A 21,651-nucleotide genomic window follows, 5' to 3' on the forward strand; every position below is an offset into this window, starting at 1 on the left:
GTGATCTCGCCAATGGGAGCAGGTTGGTTCGATCACAAACTATCAGCGCCTGCCGCGTTTCCTGATTTTGGCTTCTCCTGTGACCTAACGGCCGCCTCGCACTTTCGTTCAAGTGCAATACGGCCATTAAATCGCGTCCTTAATATTTTCACGAAGCAGTTAGATATAGCACTCGGTGCAAAGGGAATGAAAGGATATGGGGGGAGGTGTGTTCAGGCTATTGAGTTGGATGATCAGCCATGATCATAATGAATGGCAGAGCAGGTTCAATGAATGGCCAATTCCTGTTCCTATTTCCTACATTTCAATGAATAGTGAGTCTTTGCTGCAAAGCCAGCAAGCTCAAGCTCAACATTGAAAATTTATTGATGTTACATTCACACAACATAATCACTTCCAATTGAGTTTACTTGATTCAGATAGTGCATAAAGTGCCAGATTTTATTCAAGGAGATGGGCATCAGGAATTGAAAGTTTTCACAACACTGTGATCCTGTATCTGTCCTGGAAGAGCCTGTCCTATTTTCATGTCAAGGAGTGGGACATGGCCTGGAGACAGGGCTATCATATCTAGTGGCATGCCTGAGGCAGTAACAGAGGTGAGCGGATGGAAAGGTTGGCAAATTTGAAGGTCCAGTAGGTTAGGTCACCTCCATTTACTGACAGATTTGTCCTGTTGTAATTGTCCAAATAAACGTGCAAGCATTGAAAAACTTCTCCAAAGAAAGATTAGGTTATTACAGGATAACTGTATCAACAAAGGTAGGTTGAGCAGATAGATATCTGTTTTCCAGAGGTGTCATTACAAATGCTCGGCTGAGCTCCAAGAATAGCCAATGGACTGATCTCAGCAGAGCTCTCGTCACTCACTTCCAAACTGAAGTGCAAGCTTTGTGTGATTGACAACATTGTTGCCTTGCAATAAGCTGATCTTTCTTTGAAAAGGTTTTTCAATGATTGTACATTTATTCGACCAAGATTAAAAAGCATGATGTGGATCAAACTTCCTATAATGTGACTTTCAATGTCACTGTTTGACTAATAGCTTTAAGAGAAGTTAAGAGGAGCAATGCTTTTCAAAGGAAATGGTAGCTGCATAATGTTTTTGGGTGCTGTAAGCCATATCATTGAATAAAATGAGCCCAAATCCATCAAAATTGCAGGGAGTTTGAAATGTCTATTCTCACAGTGGAGCTGGCAAGAGCTGCATGTGGGCTCACTATCCTCACCCTTATCCCATTGTTATGGACCAGGGCTTAGAAACTCCAAAGTGCATTATGAAGCTCACCTGACCTACCATTTCTGTGTTGAATTTGGCTAGCATGAGCACAATAGTCTTCATTTTAGGTGTGATTCATCAGACTTCCGAGATGCTTTTATCAAATCAAAGTTTATCATTAGAATGTAGTTAACACATATAAAACACTGATCAAGAATTTGTTCTGAATTACAGATGTGAAAAGAAAAATGACACCTTCAGTAATCTATGTATATAATTCTTAATTAATCCCCTTTAGCTGTTCCAATTCAATACAAAATCCAATAAAACCAAAACCCATTTCAAGGGCGTGGCCCAGAACACTATAATCTCACTTGAATGGGACTGGTCCTTTCTCTAAGTTTCTGATCCAGTTTCCAAACAGCAGATTCAAAACTCCTTCAGGAAAGCAACTGTAGCTTTAAGGTTACCAAGGTAGTTTGCTACACCCAATGTGTTTTCAGTTCACTGGAACAGCTTTAAAATAAAACAGAGAAAACAGGGAAACCTCTGCAGCTTAACACAGTGCTTTCCAACACTGCTTCTTCTTCTGCAGTCCAAACAAACAAACCAAAAATGAAACCAAAAAACTAAACCCCCTCTCATCTGACAGCCACCGTCCAGCTCCACCCACAAATGACATCACTGAAGCCAGGCTACAAACCATGTGGTAAAACAAAACCTTTCTTAAAGGGACACTCACATGACAGCATGCCGGCAAAAATTGCTGGATTTGAAGATGTGGATGAGAATCTGAAATCAAGTCCCACCCGCCATTTTCAAAGCTCTTCTTTTTTTAAAAATGTATTTTATTACAAACATGTATCAAAACAGTGAACAAACACCCCGGGAAACATACTTCCAACAATCAACTATACAGTCTGCACAGATTTTTCTTCTTTTTCACCCCTCCCTCCCCCACGACGAACAGCCCCTCAAATACGGTCACAAACATCTCTCACCTTTATTTTCAAAGCTCTTCTACCTCTGTCCCAATGTGGATGGAGGCATGAAAATCTAAGCCAAGAGCAGCTCTTTGACAAAGTATCAGATGGCTCTCAGTACACATATAGCCACACACTACCTGAGACTTGTACATTCAGACAAGGAGGGAGAGAGTTTTGTGGAAAACATTGAAAAGTCGAGATTACCAGTGACCCCCCAGTAACACTCACTCAGCATTCCATGGAGAGCAGCAATTGCAGTTCGCTAGCTGGATAGCTAAATAATGATTGGCATATACCATTTGAAGTTAAAGTTACCCCCCCAGCCCTGTTATTTTTCTAGCTGCAGGTATTGATATCCAATAAAGAACATGCTGTTTAACAATAGCAAATTGAGAAACAGTTAATGATTCTCTGGATGCAATGTGAAGGGAATTTAGATAATTTGATTTGGATATTATGGATATAAGGATGAAGATATAATATAAAATTAACAAGAGTGGTAGTCAAATGATGAATAATGTTAAGTAGTTACAAAACCCAGAAAATATTGGACAATCTCAGTAGGTCTGACAGCATCTGTGGAGAGAAAAGGGAGCTAACGTTTCGAGTCTGGATGACTCTTTGTGAAAGTTAGGAAGGGAAGCTTTCACAAAGAGTCATGCAAACAGGAAACATTTGACGAAGAGTCATCCAGACTCGAAACGTTAGCTCCTTTCTCTCTCCACAGATGCTGTCAGTCCTGGTGAGATTGTCCAGTATTTTCTGCTTATGTTTCAGATTCCAGCATCCGCAGTAATTTGCTTTTATCGTAATGTTAAAAAGTATATTGCAATGATCCACCTCAAATGATGATTCGATAAGATATCAGGAATGCTGGCTGCTGTTTGAGGAAAAAGGATATCCACTGTCACTATTATTTCAGGGAAATACTTTTCTTGTTTCAAGAACTACAATGTCATAGATAGCCTGACAACTTACTTGCAGCCACATCTGTTTCACAGTACGCTGCAAGTAGACCAGAAAGTGTGAAATGAATTTAGTCACTGAATCAGCTATTTCAGCATCCACAACAAAATCTAATATAGATCACAATGGAAACCTCGGACCTTATTCCATCAGAATTACACAATCTTACATGCTACCAACAGAATAGATTAAACAGCAAAAAGCAAAACTTGTACTTTCTGGACTTGCTATTTTTATTTTGCTAACAACTAAGGGGAGAAATAATCTGCCCTGTCACATCTGTCATATCTCAGATGATCTCCAGATTTTCAAACACTGTTGCACAGAACAATTACAACTTAGCAATATATGTAAAAATAAAAGTAATGTTCACAGAATGGTTCCACAGAACAGAATGTGGACTGTGGATAGATTTGTTGCTGAAGTGATGTTGCTCAGATATACTTTCCCAGTGTTCACCATTATGGCGATAATAAAATCAATCAAGGTTTGTGGTTACCTGGTGAGCTGTACTCTTATCCATTTGCACTGCATTTGGCCAGTGAGTGAGAGGGAAAATAATTGCTCAGGCCGATGAATAAAAATATTTCTTCATCTGTAACTGTCTGACATGGGAAGCAATGGGACTCCTGCCACAAACTTACAATAGTTGTACCACAAAGAAAAGAGTGCAGAGGAATCTGGATAAAACGGTGCCTGGTTTAAACATGAGAAACTCAGATCATGTATAATCCTGATGCAAGCACAAAATGTTTTCAAAACCTTTTCTTTTAATTTTCAGAATGCAATGAATTATTTTTTTCAAAGCTGTGAATTATACTGTTGCTCCTGACCACCACCTACCTCACAGAACTTTTTTCTTTTTTTTTAACTTCATTTTAATATTTGTACAGCACTGGGAAAGAAATTCATGGTGGATCTGTATTTACACATGACGTTTAAGAGAGAACAGGCATTACTCGGGACGGCACAGTGGCGCTGTGGTTCGCACTGCTGCCTCACGGCACCGAGGATCCAGGTTCGGTCACGGCTCCAGATCATTGTCTGTGTGGAATTTGTACATTCTCCTCATGTCTGTGTGGGTCTCACCTCCACAACCCAAAGATGTGCAGAGTGGGTGGATTGGCCATGCTAAATTGCCCCTTAATTGGAAAAATTAAAAAAAACAGCATGACTTTTGGCGACTGATATAAAATTTAAAAAGCGGTGTTATTCATCACACAACCATGGGCAGGGCTTACAGCTAAACTCTCATTTACCTGTGTCCCTCAGTATATCTGCAGCCCCTTCAGACCTATTTTCACAAATGTCCAGCTGTGGGATGTTTATCATCATGTTTTTTATGCTAAGTGATTTTTTTTCTTGTATCCCAACAAGGAAGACAAGGAACTTTAGAAGCAAGTGCTTTCTTACACCAAATTAACATGGGATGTGGAGGTTTCCACTTGACAACTGACAACAGTGATGTCTTTGAAGTCAAGAATTCACTGGGTCGACTTTATTATCTGTTGTAAAATTGGTGGTTGGCAAATGATGTGCGCCATCACTTGCCAGGGCCATCAGAGAGTCCAGTGCAGGGTAGACTGGACCCTCATTTTCATTAGTAAACATAATTAAACAGCAGAGTATATGTTTCTGAAACTATTTTGTGAATGAGAAATCTGCATGTTCTGCTTGTGAGTGTCACATCACCCTGGGCTAGTGCATGGTCAATTCCAGCCCCACTTGACCCGGAATTGCAACGCAGGTGAAATAAGGTTTTATTTAAAATGTCTTGGTTGATCCCAATAAACTGCAGTCAACAGGTTTGTAACTTTAATACAAGTAACTTTTGAGTATGTACAGTACAATCCAAAGATGCTAAGGCAGGGGATTGGGCCTAGGTCAGGTGCTTTTTCAGAGCGTCGGTGAAGACTTGATGGGCTGAATGGCCTCCATCTGCACTGTAGTGATTCTATGGATTCTACAATAATTAAACTAAAATATACCTATTTAATACCCCATCACAACTCTCCCTTCCTAACTAACCCCGCTCTCTACACATGAAAAACACCGAAGGGAAAAGGTGGTAGAGAGGGAAAGAAAATAGAAATAAAATTTAAAGGATAAAGATCTTTGATGTACTGGGATGATTTCTGGTTAGTATTTTTCTGAAGTTCATCTTTCGTTTTGATTCTCTTCCATCTAGGCTTGAGATGGTTTTCTATCTTCCTGTCCATCTTCTCTGCAGACTCAGTCCAAGTTCACAGCTAAGGATGTGTTAGACATTTACTGCTTTCATAACAACAAATCAGTTCTTTCACTTTAGCAAGTGGAACAGAGAGAGAGAAAGAGAGAGAGAGAGTGTTCGTTTCATTTCCAAGGTCGAAACGCATCTGTCAATTTTTCTTAGAAAGCATGAACCAACCATTGATCATTGTCAGGTAGAACACTGTCTCTGGCCAACCCACCAGTAGGCTAAATAGCTGGCGTGTAATGCAGAACAAGGCCAGCAGCACGGGTTCCATTCCCGTACCAGCCCTCCCCGAACAGGTGCCGGAATGTGACGATTAGGGGCTTTTCACAATAACTTCATTGAAGACTACTTGTGACAAGAAGCAATTATTATTATACTGGGGCTGGTTTAGCACAGTGGGCTGAATAGCTGGCTTGTAAAGCAGACCAAGGCCAGCAGCGTGGGTTTAATTCCCATACCAGCCTCCCCGAACAGGCACCGGAATGTGGCAACTAGGGGCTTTTCACAGTAACTTCATTGAAGCCTACTTGTGACAATAAGCAATTTTAATTTAATTTGAGTTGTCAGTTAACCAACTGATCCAAACTCTCTCCAAACCTGGTGCACTCGGTGCCGAAGAGTCTGGCTAAAACCAAATCCTGGGAACACAATGTTCTGACAAGCAGGCTACTTCATCCTTGAGCATTCTGCTTAAATGTATGTTCCGATTATGGGTCCACAAAGCAAAATAATTAAATAACATAAAAGAACTGACAATAAAGGAAATGAACAGGAAGGACTCTTACATGGCTTAGTCATTTAAAATTGTAGGACTGGATTCTTCGGTTCCCCAGATGCGTGTTTCTCGACAGCGTAACATTTGCTGGCAGCAGGATTCTCTATTCCCACCGCTTGTCAATGGGATTTCCCATTGAAGACACCCCATGCTGCTGGGAAACCATGCGCTGCTGGCGAAAACAGAGGTTCCCAATGGCCAGAGAATTACAGCCATAAGAGAGATTTTAACCATATGAAATATCTTAGGATCCTCCTTATGAGATGTACATCAACTTTAGGCACAACGGCAATTACAGTCCTTCTATTAAGAACAACATTTGAACAGTTACCTTTCAAGTGTTAATGATTGCACAATGAAAAACTAGCTGTAAAGTTCCGGACAACTTACAACAATGTATATACATGTTGATAGGTTTCAGGCTGTTCGAGACATGATTTTTTTCCCACAAGTTTTTCTTGGAGCAAACCTCGAAAAGACAGTTACTTAGCAGCCACTTTTCTGAGCTGTTTTCATACCATTTCCTGACAGAAGGAGAGCCAAGTGTGTTATATTTTTAAAATACAGTTTTGACGAACTGGATTCTGTGGACTCAGTTCTTTCTTTATGATGGTTCTGTACTTCATCCTTTCATCCTCCTTGCAGATTAACGTTTCCTAATTTATTGCACTCATATGTCGAAGCTCTTGCATCTCAGTGGGAAGCAGTAAAAATGAAAGTAGCATACTGAGACTTCAGACAAGGCAGTGTACTACCTTCACGTTGAAGTAATAAGCAAACCCCAGCAATTCTCTTTGAGGAGGATACTCTCATTTAAAACACCAATGGGTTTTCAATTTGTAGAAATATAATCACCTACTAAAGCTTTGTTTAAAAAAAGATTGATTTATTGCAGTGAATGGACTAAAATTGCGATTAAAAACTATTTGCGTTTTTACATACATAGGATATGTGGCACAGAAATAAGCCATTCAGCCCAACCAGTCAATGCTGGCATTTATGCTCCAGTTGAGCCTGCTCTTGTAGTTTTCAACAATCATGATATCGAATTTGTGTTTCATTAACAAGTGACTGTATAACATTGGCTTAAACCTGCCAAAGAAGCATCTTAAACTTCAAATTAAGCCCTTTGGTTAAAGTTTTATGTTGTAGTGCTTTGGTACATTCAGAAGCTTGTTCTATTTATGATCAAGTTGATTCAAAAGCCTTGCAGCATGATACACAAGTAAACTTCCATGACATCTGCTTCACTGCAAGGAGCCTGACAAGCAGTAGCGGAGATAAGATGGGTTTCTGGAGGTGATACAATCAAAATGTAAGTACTTTTTAAATGAGTTCTTCTCGATACATTCTAGTTCGGAAATCCGACTGAATTAAAATGAGCAAAAGGATATTGAGAATATAAACAATAAATTGCAATTTTAATTTTGAGTTTTGATCTATCACAAAAATTGGAATTACGCTGTAGGTACTTTTCTGATCTCTCTGAAATAGCCTACTGTAAACAAAGATATTCTGCTTGTCGTATTATTTCATTTTCTTGCCTTATATTCGATGTGTTCCTATGGAAAGACTTGGACGTGTACAGTAAATCCCAAAGCGTTTTCCAGCCAATGAAGTACTTGTGAAGTTTAATCGTTGTTGTAATGTTGAAAATTCAGCAGTCAATTTATGCATAGTGTTTGGAAAACAAAGGTAGTTTTAGGGGATTTATAATTGTATCGGTAAACATTAGAAATACGGTAATGTTTCAATGGGTTAAATTCAATCTTTGTGTGCCTGGATGGATAAAATGTGCAGTTAGATTTGTGCTGGAGACAAAGGTGTTTGTATGTGTGGTTATTGGTTAGCTTCCAGCTGTGTTTCTATTGTGTTTAGAGATGGCTATGGTGTGAAGAATAAATAAAAGACATAAGCATGTGGGTGTTATTTATCAGCTGCAGCCTTTTAAGGTAGGAAAGTTTTTAAGTTTTAGCTTAGCTCATTTGTGAGCAGTTGGAAATAGGTAGTGAGAGAGAAGGCAACTCTCACAGCTCTTCTAGAAACAGAATGCTAGAGAGGAAACATCTCTCGGCTTTGCTAAAAGAAAAGCCAGACCATAAGTAATGGTTAAGAAATCAGATGCCAGAAATCTAATGTCCAGCTGGTTAAGAAAACTAGAGAAATAAAGAGAAGTGTCCAAGAAGTCCAGAAGTAAGTGAACAGAGACCATAGCATTGTTCAGAAAAAATCGAGGAGGAGTAAACAAAGTGTTCTGAGTTAAAGAGACAATTGCAGATTTAAAGTGGGATTGCAACCTTTAAAGGTGAAACAAACATCTGGCTCCATTTTAATACAGCCTGGGAATTTAGATATCAAGCAATTGTGAGCAGTTTGCACAGGAGTCAAGACAACAAAATCCTGAAGAGATTTGTGTGAAATCCTGTTAAAGGGTAGAGCGGAAGTTTTGTTTAAAAGTGTCATTTGGAAAACCTGGTCTAGATTTTGGAATAACAATTGATTTTGTTATTGGAAAGCATCCTTATGAGAAACTTCAGGAAGTCGTGAACACAGCCCAGTCCATCACACAAACCTGCTTCCCATCCATTGACTCTATCTACACCTCCCACTGCCTGGGGAAAGCGGGCAGCATAATCAAAGACCCCTCCCATCCGGCTTACTCACTCTTCCAACTCCTTCTAACGGGCAGGAGATACAGAAGTCTGAGAACACGCACGAACAGATTCAAAAACAGCTTCTTCCCCGCAGTTACCAGACTCCTAAATGACCCTCTTATGGACTGATCTAATTCACACTACACCCTGTATGCTTCATCCGATACCGGTGCTTATGTAGTTCCATTGTGTACCATGTGTTGCCCTATTATGTATTTTCTCTTATTTCCTTTTCATTTTATGTATTTAATGATCTGTTGAGCTGCTCACAGAAAAATACTTTTCACTGTATCTCGGTACTTGTGAGAATAAACAAATCCAATCCAATCCAATCTAATCCAATCCAATGAGAGAAGATTTGAAAGTGTGCTTTTGGGAATGGAGTTTGGAATCTCTCACGTGTCAATCATCTGAGTGGATTCTGAGGAGAAATCCATGGACACTCACTTGGGTTCAGAGCAGAGTGCGTGTATTTGCCCACAATCATCTTGTGTGTCAATGAGACCATTGTAACTTAAGGTGTACTTTCTACTCCATGTGAATCTTAAATTCTTTTAACTTTTTATTGGACTGTAACATTCTTACTTCTGATATGTATGTGTGTGCGCCTGTGCGCGCCTTGGCAACTTTATTATGTTTTCATGAGTTTAGTAACTAAGAATTTACTCTTTCTTTGATTCAAGAAAACCTGGTTTGGTTGGCTCCCTATTTTAAAAAACATTTTGATTGGAAAAGGCATTTACAGGGATCATATTTTTAAAAAGCCTTTGTTGTCACCAAATGAGGGGACTGAATAGAAGGGGGAAGCAAGTCCCTCCTCACTCTGTCACAACAATATTTATTCCCTATTTACAGACACTATCTTGAAACATAAAGTTCAGAACTATTTTTGTGCAGAGTGGGATCTGTGTTTGGGCAGGCAATCATTTACAGGATGAACACTTTCATAAATCATTGCTGCAAACATTTTAAGTGATCAAAGCTGAAATTTAGGAAAATTCACGATGCTGCCATGACCACAAATACTGCAGCCTCGGGGTTGTCTATGGCATTATTAGTAAATTAACACTTTACACATTGATAAAAAGTTCATTTTTCTCCGAATATAAATGGAATAGTGGAAAAGAGGAATCTCAGACAAAAATCTTAACATCAGATCCTTTTCTTCAGAGTGTGATCTATAGGATTCACAAAAGCATGCCCATATATTTAGAATTTAATGCTTTATTTATTTCTCCAAAACTGGTGTATTGTGACACAAGTCCAGAAAGCATCAGTGATTCCATTTTAACATTTTATCCATTTAATGCCATCTCTAGTATGATCAGTGAAACAATTTCATAATATTTCAAGGATTCTGCTGACATTTTTGAAGCAAAATAGTGTCTGTATAATATAAAGAATAACATATGCCTGGAAACGACTGCATAGCTATAATTCACACCTGCTAACATTCCTTTCACCCTTGTGATTTGAGAGTTCCTCAGACATGCTCAATTGAATTATGGGGCGGGATTCTCCGTACCCGGCGGGACGGAGTGGCGTGAACCACTCCGGCGTCGGGCCGCCCCAGTTCTATTCAGGGGCTAGGCCGGCGCCGGAGTGGTTTGCGCCCCGCCGGCCGGTGTGGAAGGCCTTTGGCACTGCGCCAGCCAGGGCCGAAGGGACTCGGCCAGCCGGCACGGGTCCACGCATGCGCGGGAGCATCAGCGGCTGCTGACGTCATCCCCGCGCTCACGCGGGGGGGGGGGGGTTCACCTACGCGTCGGCCATCACGGAGGCTGACACTGCCAGTTCGTAGGAAAAGAGAGCTCCCACAGCACAGGCCCGCCCTGCAGATCGGTGGGCCCCAATCGTGGGCCAGGCCACTGTGGGGGCACCCCCCGGGGCCAGAACACCCCGCGGCGCCCCCCCCCCCCCCCCCCAGGACCTGGAGCCCACCCACACTGCCAGGTCCCGCCGATAAGGGACCTAGTCTAATTTACGCTGGCGGGACTGGCAAAGAACGGGCGGGACTTCGGCCCATCGCGGGTCTGAGAATCGCCGGGGGGTGCGCTGTGAGTGGCCGTCGACCGGCGCGGTGCGATTCCCGCCCCCGCCAAATCTCCGGTGCCGGAGAATTCGCCGGCCGGCGGGGGCAGGATTCACGCCGCCCCCCAGCGATTCTCCAACCCGGTGTGTGGTCGTAGAATCCCGCCCATGGTCTTGTAACTCTGCTTTATAACAGAGCATGCACTCTGTGACACGGTAGCAGAGTGGTTAGCATTGTTGCTTCACATTGCCAGGGTCCGAGGTGCAATTCCCAGCTTGGGTCACTGTCTGTGCGAAGTCTGCACGTTCTCCCCTTGTCTGCATGGTTTTGTCCGGGTGCTCCGGTTTCCTCCCACAAGTCCCGAAAGACATGCCATTAGGTGAATTGATCATTCTGAATTCTCCCTCGGTGTACCAGAACAGTTGCAGGACAACTAGGGGATTTACACATTAACTTCATGTTAAGCCCTCATGTGACATTAATAGAGATTATTATTATCATATATTTGTTCAATGGTCTGTATATAGCGTACACCCAAAGCTATTGTAGCATTTTCATCCAGTAATTCTGCATTCATAATTACATTTTCTAAATTTCAGGATGCTATATTCTATGCAGGCAGCTGTTCATGTAGCCAAGACACATGTAAGAGAGAGTATGGTATACATTCATCGGCGATTTATGTACAGGAATCCATGTGCAGATTTTACTGGATTCGGGCTGTTCAATGAGTACAAGATTTGGTTTTCTCACTGATGCCCAAGTGCAAATTCTTTAGGTTCTTCCAAGCTCTCAGCAACCAATAGTTAACTTTGTAACACATCTGCCCCCTTATAACTTACCTCCAGCTACACCTTGTCATAACGTCATCTCTGCAGCTTTGTTTGATATCCTGGGGGGATTAAGGAGTAGATTTGGTGACCTGTCTTTCTGTAAATTAATTCATTTGGCAGAGTCCAGGATATGATAGATTGTAAATGGTCTGCAGAAGGTATGGTCTTTACAAAGTAACTGATATGTCAGTTGTCCATGGAGCAACACATATCAGAACATCAGAAATTTCTACTGCAGTGAAAGAATGACTACAATATAATATAGAGACCACTTTTGATTGAAAAAATAAATTTATAGCAGTAGTCAGATAAACAGTGAATATGCACAAAGTATTTTTCAGCTCGCATTTGGTGCTAATCTTAAGCATTTGTCATGTTTAGATTAATGAGTATCTAAAAAATGATTACATACTAATTTTTCATTACAACAACATTATTCCATGCTTAACTTTCTCTTTTTCTCTATTCACTTTAAGCAGGAAATCCGACTCATTGACAGTGCTGATTTGCGCCATTAAGCATATTTCTGCCAGTACACTCTTTGCCAGAACAATGATTGCCTATGCCCGACATGTTTGTGTTTTCTATGTTTCTGAGCAACATTTTTTTATGGTTTCACCTTCATTGTTCATGGTTTCTTGAAAGCATTGTTGCAAATATTAGTTGTACATCATTTCTCTGATGCTACAGATGGCCACAGTGCAGTTAAGAATGGTCCGGTTTCCTCCCACAGTCCAAAGATGTTCATGTTAGGTGGATTGGTCATGCTAAATTGCCCCTTCGTTTCCAGGAATGCATAGGTTATGTTAAGGGGTTATTGGGCTGGGGCGGGGAAGTGGACTTGGGTGCAATGTTCTTCCTGAGGGTCAGTGCAGACTTTTTTTATAAATTCATACATTTTTATAAATTCGGAGTACCCAAATATTTTTTCCAATTAAGGGCCAATTTAGCGTGGCCAATCCACCAACCCTGCATATCTTTGGGTTGTGGTGGTGAAACCCACACAGACACGGGAGAATGTGCAAACTCCACACGGAAAGTGACCCAAGGCTGGGATATGAACCTGGGTCCTCAGCGCCTTAGGCAGCAGTGCTAACCACTACGCCACCGTGCCGCCCTTGGATCGGTGCAGACAAGATGGCCTCCTTCTTCACCGTAGTGATTCTATGAAGTTAGAGGAGAGGAAATGAACCATGCTTCCCGTTCTGGTGGCTATGCAACAGCCCATTCTGGAAATGCATACATCTGGATGCTGAGGACAGGATCACAGTTCAGAGCCTTAAGGTACTCAGGATCATGACCCAGCCATGAATCATGGAGTCTTGGGAAAGTTAACATTTACAGGCTTATGTCATTATTGGGTCAGCTTTCCTATGGACTGAAAGCAACATAGTAATATCATACTTTTCAATCAATGTCAAAGACTGTTCCATCACTATTCCTGGGTAGGCCCTATCTTACCAGTAGGACAGACACAAGATGGTGTATTATGATATGCAGGCTGGAAAAGGTGGTCACAGGCATCCTTAAAATTGACTTTTGGCCTCATAAAGTCACATTGCAATATCGCCCCTCCATTATCACAGTGACTATATTTCAACGAATACACTTTGGGACATAGGTAATGAAAAGCGCTATATAAATATATAGGAGCCTTTCATTTCCTCGATTCTTTCATGGTGTCATGGACAAGGAAATCTCCTGCTGATTAGCACTTACCATCCTCCCTAAGTTGATGAATATGTACTTTTCCATGTTGAACACCATTTGGAAGAAGCTCCGAAGGTCGCAAGGACACACAATTGAAGGAAAATGGATAATTAGGGGAACAAATAGGCACTTCTGCAGCCACATTAGTGACCCAGGATAGTACATTGACTCCCTGGTACCAGGGTCAAAGGTGTTATTGAACAGCTGCAGAGCACCCTCAGGGAGAGGGCAAACAGTCAGCAAGCATAGTCCACATTGGTAACAATGACATAGGTAGATAGAGGGCGGTAGTCAGAATTTAACAAACTAGGTGGGAAACAAGTAAGCAGGATCTCAAAAGTAGTCACCTCCAGATCATTCCAAACCATGTGAAAGTGAGTATAAAAATAGGAGGTAATAGCAGATGCCTGCATAGCAGGAGAGGGGCACAGGAGGGAGAGCTTTTGATTCTTGGGACATTGAGATCAGTTCTGGAAGAGATGGGACCTATAAAAGCCAGATTGATTGCACCTAAGCAGAGCCAGGAACAATGGGTGAACAGCACCAAGAAAGACCCCGAGATTCAACAGCACTTTTATCATTTATTTGTCTTTGCCTTGGCGACGGACTCCCTTTCAAAGCCATTCTTTAAGATCAGCTTGCCAGTGCAGGAAAACTACTCACAGATCAGTGTACCATTTTTGAAAGGCAACCCTGATCTTTTGACTCCTCTCTACAGCGTCAGGAGCCCCTACTTCACCCAACCTACCTCTTCTGGTGTCCTCAAGCCCCCCTCACCCCAGCTTATATGGGCAAGCCCCTCCCACCAGCCCAACTTCTGGCAATGGCAACCTGGCACCTGGGCACCTTGGCACTACCAGCCTAACACCCTGGCAGTACCCCAGTCAGCCTGGCAGTGCCATCCAAGCACCCAGACACTGCCAGATTGGCATATCATGGAGCCCAACTGACAGTGCCATGGTGTCCATGTGCCAGGGTACCACTCTGCCCAGTGCCTGACCACCAGGGTGCTTCAAGTCCCTAATGAGACTCCTCTGAGGTGCCATCTGGATTAGTTCACGACTTGGTGAACCAGTAGCAAATGGCAGCGGGCTGAGGCCTCGTTCCTGAGGCCTATGAATTCCAGGCTTTGGGTAAATTGGGCGAGCGCAGATTTAATTGAGCCTAATGGAACATTTGAATTTGCATGCCTGGATCTTGACCAGCGAGAGCGAGATCTAGATTGTGACGTGAGATTCCGTTGAATCCCACAAAATGTTTTGAGCGTCTCAAATCCCGATCTAAGCCTCTCTCGAGACTCAACAGCCTCATCCTGACACCAAGTTGGACTGGGTGAGGCCGCTGAATCGCACCCAATTTCTTTATCAGGTGATTGGCTAATGCTATTGGAGAGGATTTAAGCTAACTTGGCAGGGGTGTGGGAATGAAGAGGTGTTACTAGAGGAATAACAAGTCTAAAATAGGACCACAGTGTATGAATGTGAATAATTAGAATGTAAACAGGATTAGTGAGTTGTAGTTGCAGGTAGCCACGAGGAAATGTCATTTTGTGGTGGTAACAGACTTCTGGCTTAAAGAAGAGCAGGATTGGGTATTGAGTATTCCTATATAAGGTGTGCAGGAAAGATAGGAAAGGAAGGACAGGAGGAGAAGTGGTGATATTGCAGTGCTGGAAAGAAAGAATGTCCCAGAGGGGTCAGGGACAGAATCTATTGGGCCAGAGCTAAGGAACAGAAATGGTGTAACTGCATTACTCAGTGTAGTCTGTCGGCTGCCAACTACTTGGAAAGATGTTGAGGAACAAATTTGCAAGGCAATTAGAGGATTGACTACAATTGATTACAAGAGTTATTACAATGAGGGAGCTTTAGCTATCTGAATATAGGCTGAATAGAAATAGTGTAAAGGGCAGAGAGGGGCAAGAGTTCAAAATATTTGTACAGTAGAATTTTCTACAGTGGTATGTTTCCAATCCAATGAGAAAAGAAGCTCCGTTAGACCTGGTTCTTGGGAATACAGTGGAACAAATGGATCAAGTTAAATAAGGGAGCATTTTGGGGATAATTATCATTGTAAAGGCTTGTGTTGACTTTGGAAACGATCAAAGAGTAGCTCAGAAGAATAATTAATTGGGGAAAGCCAACTTCAATGGGGTAAGAATGGATCTGGCCCAGATAAACTTGAATTCATGATTTGTATGCTAAACTGTCTTTAAAGAAGATATAGTTCAAGTGGGGTCAAGGTATATTCTCATGAAGGGAAAGGTAGGGCAAACAAATCCAGAGCTCCCGCTATGACTTTGTAACTAGCCTGGTGGGACCGGGACTAGAACATGTGCAGCACTGGCATTTTTCACAGTGCGCTGCTGCTGACACAACTGCAGGGAGGTTTTTTTGGTCCGGAATGCTTCCCAACCGATCATCCATCAACAATCGATTATCCATAATGTTGTGGGGATGATATCAACTAGATAAATAATCTACGCAGTTCACCGACATCACGTGATTTTATTCAGTCGTTTAGTCCCTCAATAGCCAGCTCCACTCTCTTGAGGTTATCAGTGGGGCCAGTGGTGAGGCATGACTTAGAACATAGAACATAGAACAGTACAGCACAGAACAGGCCCTTCAGCCCTCGATGTTGTGCCGAGCAATGATCACCCTACTCAAACCCACGTATCCACCCTATACCCGTAACCCAACAACCCCCCCCCCCCCAACCTTACTTTTTTAGGACACTACGGGCAATTTAGCATGGCCAATCCACCTAACCCGCACATCTTTGGACTGTGGGAGGAAACTGGAGCACCCGGAGGAAACCCACGCACACACGGGGAGGACGTGCAGACTCCGCACAGACAGTGACCCAGCCGGGAACCGAACCTGGGACCCTGGAGCTGTGAAGCATTTATGCTAACCACCATGCTACCGTGCTGCCCACTGTCACTAAGGCGTCAAAATACACAGGAAAACACCACCGAGGTAACTATCCAGAATTGATTCTCCAGGGAGACCCTGTCATAGTTACTCCATCCTACCTGGAGTGGCACAGTGACACAGTGGTTAGCACTGCCACCTCACAGCACCAAGGACCCAGGTTCAATTCTGGACTTGGGTGACTGACTGCGTGGAGTTTGCACTTTCTCCCTGTGTCTGTGTGGGTATCTGCTGCATGCTCCAGTTTTTATCCAAAGGTGTCCAGGTTATGTGCATTTTCCATTATAAAATTGCTCCTTGGTGTCCAGGGATGTGAAGGTTAGGTGAAGTTACGGTGTCACGGGGATAGGGGGAGACTATGGGATAGAGTGCTCTTTGAGAGGGTCGGTGTGGACTCAATCAGCTGAATGGCCTCCTTCTCCACTGTAGAGATTCTAAGGTTTACGATAAAAGCGGTAAAGACAGAAGGAGAAGCAGAATAAGTTACTTATGACAGACGTCAGGCGGATAATACAATTGAGAATTAGACTGAATAAAGAAGGTTCTGAGGGGGATTGTAAAGCAAATAAGTGAAGCAAAGAAAGGGTAAGAGAAGAGGCATGGAAGGAATTCATCAGTCTGCTGTAGACATGAAAATAGTAAAAAGGTGGTACGGCGACGAGTGGTGACAATTAGGGACAAAAAAGGGGCATGGCCAAGGTATTAAATGAATACACATGTTTTTACCAAGGAGAAGATGCTCTCCACATTATGGTGAAAGAGAAGGTAATTCAGAAAATGTAAGGGTTGAAGATTAAGAAGTAGTTGTATGGGCTGTCTCTACGTAAAGTTGATAAGAAATAAGGTAGCATGGTGGCGCAGTGGGTTAGCCCTGCTACCTCACGACGCTGAGGTCCCAGGTTCAATCCTGGCTCTGGGTCACTGTCCGTGTGGAGTTTGCACATTCTCCCCACGTTTGCGTGGGTTTCACCCCCACAACATAAAGATGTGCAAGGTAGGTGGATTGAACATGCTAAATTGCCCCTTAATTGGAAAAAATGAATTGGGTAATCTAAATTTATTTTTAAAAAGTTGATAAGAAACCAGGACAGAATGAGGTGCATCCAAGTACACTTTAGGAATGTGGAAATTATGTGGGTCATACAGACCCATCTCACTGCTGAACGCAGATGCCAAAATACTGGCCAAAAGCCGAGCCAAAAGGTTAGAAGACTGTGTACCTGAGGTGATCACAGAGGACCAGACGGGCTTCATCAAAGGTAGACAGCTTACCTCGAACATCAGGTGCCTGCTGAACGTGTTAATGACCCCCTCCGGGGAGAGAACACAAGAGGTGATCGTCTCCCTAGATGCAGAAAAGGCCTTCGACAGAGTCGAATGGAAATACCTCATAGAGGTACTGGAGCGGTTCGGGCTTGGAACAGGGTTCACCTCCTGGGTAAAGCTCCTATACGGACCAACAATACCAACTCCCAACACTTCCACCTGCACAGGGGCACCATACAAGGATGCCCGCTGTCCCTTCTGCTGTTCGCCCTAGCGATCGAACCGCTAGCAATCGCGCTCAGAGCAGCAAAAAGATGGAGGGGGATTCGAAGGGGAGGCAGAGAGCACAGAGTCTCACTCTATGCAGATGACCTGCTCCTCTACATTTCGGACCCACAGAGCAGCATGGATGGAATCATCGCGCTCCTGAAAGAGTTTGGAGCCCTCTCCGGCTACAATCTCAACATGAGGGCAGCACGGTAGCATTGTGGATAGCACAAATGCTTCACAGCTCCAGGGTCCCAGGTTCGATTCCGGCTTGGGTCACTGCCTGTGCGGAGTCTGCACATCCTCCCCGTGTGTGTGTGGGTTTCCTCCGGGTGCTCTGGTTTCCTCCCACAGTCCAAGGATGTGCAGGTTAGGTGGATTGGCCATGATAAATTGCCCTTAGTGTCCAAAATTGCCGTCAGTGTTGGGTGGGGTTGCTGGGTTATGGGGATAGGGTGGAGGTATTGACCTTGGGTAGGGTGCTCTTTCCAAGAGCCGGTGCAGACTCGATGTGCCGAATGGCCTCCTTCTGCACTGTAAATTGTGTGTAAATTGTGTGATGAGCAAAAGCGAGATCTTCCCAGTTCACCCGCAGGTAGGGGGGGGGCAGCACTAAAGGGGCTGCCGTTTAAACAAGCCTGACACAAATTCCGCTACCCGGGGATCCAAATAGCCCATGACTGGAAAGGGATCTACAAATGGAACCTCACCAGTCTGACGGAGGAAGTAAAAAAGGACCTGCAAAGATGGAACACATTCCCACTCTCCCTCGCGGTGAGAGTCCAGACGATCAAAATGAACGTACTGCCCAGGTTCCTCTTCCTGTTTAGATCCATTCCGATCTACATCCCCAAGGTCTTTTTCAAAGCGCTGGACAAACTAATCATGGCATTTGTATGGGGGGGGGGGGGGGGGGGGGGGGGGGGGAAATGCTAAGATCCCAAAGAAGGTCCTACAAAAAACAAACTCCAGGGGGGGGCTAGCCCTCCCAAACCTACAATTCTACCACTGGGCGGCGACGGCCGAGCCAATAAGGGGATGGATCAAGGAGCCAGAAACCGAGTGGGTGTGCGCGGAGGAGGCCTCCTGCGTGGGGACCTCCCTCCGGGCCCTCACCATGGCAGCACTCCCATCCCCACCCAAAAAACACTCTAGCAGCCCGGTGGTGATAGCCACCCTCCAATTCTGGAACCAACTGCGGCAGCAATTTGGCCTGACCAAAATGTCGGACAAGGCTCCCATCTGCAACAACCATAGGTTCACACCAGCACTGATTGACGCCACCTTCAAAAGGTGGAGGCAGAACGGAGGGACACTGACAGTCAGGGACCTATACACGGACGTCTGGATCGCAACACCGGACGAACTGACAGAGGAATTTCAGCTAGCCAGGGGGAACGAGCTAAGGTACCTGCAATTACAAAACTTCCTATGGAAAGGAGACAAGGACATACACACAACCGCCACGACAGACACTACTGGAAGAACTACTGGACGCAAGCATACTAGACAAAGGAAACTGTAGTGACATGTATAACCGACTGATAGAAAGGGCCGACACCGTACTGGATGCAACAAGAAAGAAATGGGAGGATGACCTGGGGATTGAGATAGGGTGGGGACTCTGGAGCAAAGCACTGCATAGGGTCAACTCCACCGCCACGTGCGCAAATCTCAGCCTGTGCAGCTAAAAGTGGTACATAGAGCCCACTTAACAAGAACCCATATGAGTAGGTTCTTCCCGGATGTGGAGGATAGATGTTAACGGTGCCAAGGAGGCCCGGCCAACCACGCCCACATGTTCTGGTCTTGCCCCAGACTTGTGGAGTACTAGACAGCCTTCTTTGAGGCAATGTCCAAAGTGGTGAGGGTGAGGGTGGAGCCATGCCCGAAAGTGGCGGTCTTCGGGGTCTGGGACCAGCCAGATCTATTCCTGGGGAGGAGGCCTTTGCCTCCCTGATCGCCCGCCATAGAATCCTGTTTGGCTGGAGGTCAGCAGCACCACCCAAAGCTGCAGACTGGCTGTCCGACCTCTCGGAATCTCTCCAAATGGAGAAAATCAAATTTGCCATCCGAGGGTCAGGAGATGGCTTCCACAGAACGTGGGAGCCGTTCACCCGACTGTTCCGGGGCCAGTTTGTGGCCAACGAACAAGAGGAAGAATAGCCAGGTAATAATCAGGGGAAAGTAGTCAAGAATCAGGGGAAAGTAGCCAAGGCATGAAAGGGAGAGATAGACCGGGAGGGAGGGTGGGGGGTGGGGTGGGGGGGGGGGTGGTGGGGGACGGGGGGGACAGCTAAATCTGAGGAAAGAAAGGCGAACTGCGGGGGCGGGGGCGGGGAGGGGGCGGGGGGGGGGAGGAGATGGGGAACAAGAGAGGAGAACCAGTGATGTGGGGGGGGAGGCAGGAAAATGAGAGCTGGAAGGAAGGCACGGGATACCAAAACGAGCATGACATCTCCAGGAGCAGGGAACGAGGAAAATAAAGATGGAAGACGGGAGGAGCGGCAGAAGCGGAGGCGAGCGCGAGACACGCCAGCGAGATCCGTCCGGGAGAAGCAAGCGACAACAACACGAAACACAGCCAAGTATCGCTCACTGTAATTATCTCCCCAGCACCTGAATGTATATTTTCCTCCCCAATCCCCACCCCCCACTTCTGCCCCCCCCCCCCCCCCCCCAGCAAACAGTCGCCTACCTACGTGTTGTAAATAATTTTGCCAGGTGTACAGAGCAGCTGCTGTTGAGCACAATACCCTACCAGTTATTCTATTTTATTTTTCATTGGATTTTTTTTTTACTATGTACTATTTTCTTCTCTTTGGTATGTTTGGGTGTGCCCTTCTTTTCTATATATGTGTATATATATATATATATATATATATATGTTTCTCATCCTGTGTACATAACGGTAATTATACCTTGTTCAAAAACCCAATAAAAAACATTTATTAAAAAAAAATGAATGTTGAAATTGTGGAGGCATTAGCCATAATTTTCCAGTCTTCCGTAATTTCAGGGGCGGTGGGGTAAGAGAGGGTGATGAGGGTAATGCTGATGTGGTACACATCGACTGCCAAAAGGCATTTAATAAAATGCAGCACAATAGACTTGTGAGAGAAGTTTGAATTCATGGACTTAAAGAAAGAGTAGCAACATAGATGCAAAATTGATTGAGTGACAAGAAACAAAGAGTAATGGTGAACAGTTATTTTTTGGACTGTGTGAGGGTTTATAGCAGAGTTTTCCAGGGAATGTTGTTAGGACCCCTACTCTTCCTGTTATATATTAATGATCTAGACTTTGGTGTAGAGGGTACAATTACAAAATTTGTGGATGAGACAAAACCTGGAAATATTGTGAATCTGAGCTAGATCGTGCAGAACTTCATAAGGACATGGTCAAGTTGATGGAATGAACGGAGAAGCAGCTGATGAAATGTAGAGAAGTGTGAAGTCATTAATTTTGTTGGGGAGAACAAGGAGTGACAGTGTAAAATAAAGAGTATAATTCTGAAGGGGGTTCAGGAGCAGAGGGACCTTGCTGTATATGTGCACCAATCATTGAAGCTGGCAGATCAAGTTGAGAGAACAGTTACTAAAGCATATGGCATTCTGGGCTTTGTCAATGGGTACATATAGTACAAAAGCAAGGAAGCCATGTTAAAATTGTATAAAACATTGGTTCGGCTTCAAATGGAATATTGCATCCACTTCTGGCCACCACATTTCAGGAAGGATATGAAAGCATTAAAGAAGATCATAGAATAGA

The sequence above is a fragment of the Scyliorhinus canicula genome, chromosome 5 (genome assembly GCF_902713615.1).
Source record: "Scyliorhinus canicula chromosome 5, sScyCan1.1, whole genome shotgun sequence".
NCBI classification, from domain to species: Eukaryota; Metazoa; Chordata; class Chondrichthyes; order Carcharhiniformes; family Scyliorhinidae; genus Scyliorhinus; species Scyliorhinus canicula.